The sequence below is a fragment of the Callorhinchus milii genome, unplaced genomic scaffold (assembly GCF_018977255.1).
Source record: "Callorhinchus milii isolate IMCB2004 unplaced genomic scaffold, IMCB_Cmil_1.0 Scaffold1, whole genome shotgun sequence".
Classification (NCBI taxonomy): Eukaryota; Metazoa; Chordata; class Chondrichthyes; order Chimaeriformes; family Callorhinchidae; genus Callorhinchus; species Callorhinchus milii.
In genome coordinates this window covers 80,962,011-80,968,664 of record NW_024704742.1, presented here as the reverse complement: position 1 = coordinate 80,968,664, position 6,654 = coordinate 80,962,011, and positions in this window count along the sequence as shown.

Below are 6,654 nucleotides of genomic sequence, written 5' to 3'. Positions count from 1 at the left end.
TGAAATATTGCAAATATTTTAGTTTTCCTGTTTTTTATTATTAGTTAATAAAATTATTGTTGACATCTAATATGCATTTGGTTATTTTGCATGTTTATGTTTCCTTCATGGATATATTTCTCTAAAATATATTTTGAAATATATTTTGCTTTTGAGTTTACAGGGTTATAAAGAACTGCATATATGTATAATATATATTCTTGCTGTAAGGATGAAAATAATGCAATTTCCAAGGAGGGTAGAGAACCTGCTCTAAAATTGTGGAAAACTAAAATCTTTATAGTGGTTTTCACAGGGATACCATATCTCCAAGAAACAGAAGCAGTAACCTTTTGGTATTTATGATATTCAATTAACACATGCTTTATATATAGCACCACAAATAACTTCAGCCACCTTAATTTCCAAAAGTCGTGTGTTATAAAGAATTTAGAGCTCAAAATTTGTTTTGGAATATTACAATTTTGAACACATTAAACAGTATAGATAAAAGATAAAGATCATCATTGCATTTGATGATATAGTGCCTTTTGTACTGAAAGGACATTTCAATGCATTTCACAGGATTCACTGTGAACTGTAGTGCCTGTCTATTTTGTAACTGAATGTTGTAGCTAATTTGCACACATCTCTCAGACAGACATGAATTCTTGTTTTTCTCTGGGGGATTGTTGGCCATGAAACCGGGAGAAACTCTCTTCTCTTTTCGATTAGTCCCATGAGGTCGATTACGTCCTCCTGAAAAGGCAGACAAAACTAGCCATGAGGACTGTAAGACCTTGTCCCGTACAATAGTAATAATAATCCTTGCATTTGATATCATGCCTCATCATGTGTTTGAAATGTCTCAAAGCACATCACTGTAGCATGGGGATATTGTATGTGAACCCATGCACCTATTTTCCTAAGATGTTTCCTACTGCTGCTGGGTTGCAGGCAGGGTGAAACCTTGCGCAGGTTTCCTTACTCCACACGCCTAATAATAATTCCTCCAAAACAATAATAAATTGGTAATTTTCAATCCACGACTGTTTGTAGGACATTGCTGTGCGCAATTGACTGCCACGTTTCGTCCACAAATATACGGTCAATTCACTTTACAGTCTATTCTGTGAAACACTTTGAGATGTCGAGAACACGTGAAAAGCGCTATATCAAATGCAACGATTATTATTATTATTATATTATTATTATGTGTGAAGAAGGCTGGCGACAAATAATTTGTCAGTCTTCAAACGTGATGAAATAAATCTGATTGTCAATGTTTGATTAATGCTGGGAGATTGATGAGATGGTTGGAGGCTGAGATGATTGGAGGAAATGTANTTTTTACTATTCATAATCATTAAATATGCAATGTTGACTATGTTTGATTTACCATTATTCATGTCTTGGAGTTAGGCAATCTGTCAAATGCTGCACTTTTTGTCCATTGCTACAGTTGTATTGCATTGTATTGTATGTACAAGTGACTGTGCAGGGCCTCAAGGCTGACAGTGCTGCAGACTCATTCTGTGTAGCCTGCAGGATGGAGTAAACAACATGGCAGAATCATAGAAACCACTGGCTGTGTGTGAATTCACAGATCAATGGAGTTATTTCTAAAGCCATAAACTGTGGCATTTCCCAGGCTTGGATTTTCCTAGTGAATAACGAGGGTCCATTCAAGCCAGTGGCATCAATGGCCTGCATAGGTTCCTGGGAATCCTAAATGATGGAGGAAGCCAGTAGTCAGTGATTCTGGAGACAGTGTCACCACCACTAACACTGCCTCATGTATATGTTCTATTAAAGTCAAGGCTACTGTCATCAGCACCATTGTTATTTAAACACAGCATCTCTGAGCCAGCAGCATTTATCATTACTCCCACTCTGCTTTTATCAGTGTTTTCTACCTGTACTGTAGATTGGACTGTAGATAGGCACACGTTTGAGGAAGAAGAGTATAAAATGGTATAATAATAATCCTTGCATTTGATATAGTTAGTGCCTTATCAAGTCTTCAAGACGTCCCAAAATGCTTCACAGAATATACTGTAAATTGTAGTCACTGTGTATTTTGTGGGTGAAACGTGACAGCACGCAGCAGTGTCCCACAAACAGTCGCGGAGTGGATGACCAAATTATTACTTTTTTTGAAGTGATTATAAAGAAAGAGCAGGGAATCAGGGATAGAATCAATCATTCTGGTGAAAAAACTAAGACAGCAAAAATTTAAAGGGCCAAATGATCTCTTTCTATAGTTGTACTTTCTTTGATTCTTGTTACCACCATCTTGTTGTTATATGTGAAAGGTACTATACAAATGAAAGTTGTTGACATCTTTAGTATACACAATAAGAATGGGAACTGTATAGTAAACCATTGATGACAGGTAGGCAATTTTTAAAATTAATTTTATCCCACCTCAATTTTCCTCTAANTTTTTCTCCCCACCTCTCAAAAGTTCTGATCTCTACAGTGTGCAGTTCTGTTGGTTTCCACAAGCCATTCAATATCTCAGCTTGGAGTCAATCTTTTCTTTAGAGAATTTGTAATTTGCGAACATTATAGCCACACCTGGTCCTTCTGTGTGGGGACGTCTCATTTGATGTCTAGAGCAGAATCTTAGAGTATGCGCAGTAGCGTGAATGCTTGGCAATTCTACTGTGAGTTTGAACTGTTAATTTTCTCTCCAGTTCAATTTGGTCTTAAATTTAGTAGTTGGCATTTGCATTCAAAAATACTTATGCGACGGGGAGGGCAAAATAAATTCTCTGTGAAATAACATTGTAAAAGGTCACATCATTAATTGCTACTGAAATAAAGTGTCCAGTTTCAAACACATGCTGAAGAGTCTGTACCGTATTAAGCTGTTTAATTTAAGAAGTCTCCAATCTGAATCATTCAGTGTGAAATTGAACAAGTGGGTAGACTGGCATGACAGAACAGAAAACAAGATATCTGCAAGGTTAACACTGAAGGAAAATTGTGTTAGTGACTGTTCAAAAACAATTCCTAATGTTCTTGTAATCCGTTTTGATTTGTATATAAATGTATAGGTTTGTGGGTGGTGGGGGAAGGGGGAGAACTGCAGTGGATGATATGATAATTTTCACCAGCAATTATCATAGCACATATCACATTCTTCCCCCTTCCCATATCGGGCTGTTTCAATTAATGTTCCTTAATAACAACAAATATTTTCAAACAAGTGAAGTTTCTAAATTTGTTAATTGCTATTGGTATGTTTTGAATTATTATCTTTCTGTTGTGATGTTGCATTCATTCACAGTAACAATTTAAACAAATGAAGCACATGCATTTACTTGGCATCCATCGCTATTCCAATGTGAAGAATATAAGCATTCATAGGTGTTGAAGACTGTAGACAGTAACCCTCCCGATAACTCAACCCCGGCTTAACTTGTCACTGCCACTTAAGTCATCATGTTGTCAATATCCAGGCCACATTTATTTATATTTTATACATATGCCTAATTCGCCAGTCCAGATAACTTGTCACTGAGCCTTTTTCCCTTGGAGTGACCCTTTATCTGTAGTTTCCTGTAATTACAACATTCACATCTAAAATATCTATTGTGCACTGGAGCATTGTAAATTTGCACTACTTACATCAAAATATATTTTTGTACAACCAGATTAAAAGATTTTAGGAGGAAATTAAAGTTGAGGTAACTGACGTATCTGATTACATTTTTATAATCAATGTGAATGATTTACATTCTTATCAACTGTCTTGCAACATCACTGGCTTTTTTTATTGATACTATTTTTGAATACAAAAAAATGTAGCATTTAGAATGATTCATTTTAATTCTGCATATTAGGTATTTCTCTTCCACTCATTCTTCTTTCCCATAAAGACGGGACTGACAGAGGATGATGAGGAGGAGGATGCAGTCCAAGAAGCAGCTTGCTTGGCGGACGCAGTGATGCAGTTACAGAAGTGTCAGCTTTTCACCTGTCATCAAAGCCATCAAAGTTGGTTGAAGGTAACTAACAACATCATCGCTGCCAATGCCAGCAGGTGATCCTGCCTGAAGATGAGGAAGGTATTTGACAGACTGAAGAACAATGCCAAGGTAAGACCTGCACATTAAGTTGCTGTAATGTGCATCTACTTCAATTGCATGTATTTGAAATGCATTGACAGGGCTTTGTCCCCTCACAGATATGGGGGCCGACACAACGGACTACTTATGACTGTGCACTGTTTCCTTACAGAGGAAGATTGTGCCCAACATTGGCAGCAGGTGGGGATAGTTCATATCTGGCTATCAGTTGATACGGTAGTGGAGGAGATCATAAATCCTCCAATCCCCAGGTAGAAAGAGAGAAATTTGAATCAGAACCAATTCATCTTTGCAATAATCATGTTATATTAACCAATGGTGTACAGGCTATACAATGAAGTAGAATAGGAAATATACGCTTAGATACATTTCCTAGCAAATAAACTTCATGGTTGTATCTTCCAGCTTCCCACCATACCTGCCACTTGATCTCCTGAACTTAAGCCCTTAAGCTGCAGCATTAGCAGCAACGCAGGTACCATCTCACGAAGAGAATGACTTGTGGAGTCCTGTAGCGTATTAGTTAGAGCTCTCGCCTCACAAACAAGAGGACATGGGTTCAGTTCCTGGTTAGGGTAAAACCTTTGGCAAGTTTCCTTAGTCCACATGCTTCTGCTTACATAGCAGTAAGTAGGAACTCAGTTGTTGTTTGATTGGCAGATCGCTTTCCAGAGGTAATAATCCCTTCAAAAAAAAAGAATAATAATTTGGTCACTCAATCCACAACTGTTGGTGCGACATTGCTGTGGCCAATTGGCTGCCGTGAAAAGCCCACAAAGTGCACAGTCTATTCACTTTACAGTATATCTCCCTGACTGTCCAGCACCTTGGAATGTCTTCCCAACGTGAAAAGCACTATACAAATGCTATTTTGTATCATATTGTATTTTATGAAGCGCTTTGCGACATCTCAACGATGTGAGAAGGCGCTATATCAAATACAAGGATAATTATTATTATAAAGACGAGGAAAAGAGACTGATTGATTAGGTAAGTGTTCAATTCAGTGGGACACTGCTGTGGCCAATTGGCAAAACTTTATTTCCATAATGTTTGGGTGAAAGTAACCCAAACATTATGGGAATAAAGCTACTCAATCAATGCCAGATAAAGCTTTATTACCAAAGATTTAGGAAAGGATATAAACCACTGTGAGACCTTGCCCACTGAGGTTAATATAAAAGCGATTAAAATAAATCCTCTATGTTTGTAATAATCCACTGTTTGCTATATGTTGTGGTCGTCAGGCCAGTTACAACAAGAGTTAGTTGTACTCACAAACCTCAGTGCCACATTGCTGTATTTGATGTCTGATGTCTGTCCTCTCCTTGTGTGTCATGTAGCTAGAGAAATAAACTGACTCTGGTGGGATCAGCCCATTTATTGGACAGCAGTTTTGCTAGGGATATAAATGGAATAAAATTGCACATTGGGTATTCAACTCAAAGCTGGCACTCTTTCCAATTTTTAGCAGAAATAGATTAATCTGCTCAAGAGCAACATTTATATCAGGGCACAAGTGGGCTAAAGTCATTCATTTTAGGTGATAGAGCTAAACTGAATAGAATGACACAAAATATAAAGGACTGTCGCTTTTCCATTTGTCAAATGATATGGTTGAATGAACTGTTAAGGGACTATCCTTTTTCCCCACTGTGTAAAAAGAAAATATATCCAACACTGAAGACTTCATTGATTCTGTACCGTGTTAAAATCTGCTTAAAGTATTCTAAATTCAGACAGTTTGGATGAATGCTGGAAGGGAAGAAATAAATTACCATCTTTATCAGGGATGTTGTGGTCCCTGTAGAATAAGCTAATCGCCCTCTCTTTTTCAAGGTTATGAGATATTTAAATACTTATCCGCCCTATAATACAAGTTTATTTTAAGTGCTGGAGCCACAGTGCCAGATGTTTCCAAATGCTAAACTTTTATCTAAATATAGAAAAACACTATGTTTTGCTAAAATACTGTACCAATAACATTTTAAGTAGCTGGCACATAGGATTATCGAAATATGGGTTTGTTTAGACCAGAAATTCACTGAATTGTGAATTCTGGACTGATTCTAGTTTGGTTCTTGAGAGGCATCTCTGTAAGGAAGGGAACACATCAACTTTGCTCAATTGGTAACATCCTTGCTTTCAAATTAAAAAGTTGTGAGTTCATGACTCACGCCAGGACCTGGAACTCTATGCTGACACTCCATTGCAATGCCGGGGGGGTGTTACGTTGACGATGTTGCTGTCCTTTGCATAAGTACTCAAACTGAGGCATCGTCTGCCTACTGAGGTGGGGACTTTTTGAAAAGAGATGGGTGTTTCTCCCGTTGTCCTGGCCAAAAATCCCTGTTTGTCCCCACAGAGCATCCGTTATGATCTGACGCAGAAATGCTTGGTGGTACCTTGGCGAGTAACGTTGCATACTATGCACATTTAATTTTAGATGAAAGGTTATTTAAGTACTATATTTAATATGATCGTAATCGTAATGAGTACTGGTATTATTGGCACTGTAATTAGACCAAATTGTTTCTGTAAATGCCTATTTGTAATTGGAGATGAAGGTTTTTAGCAT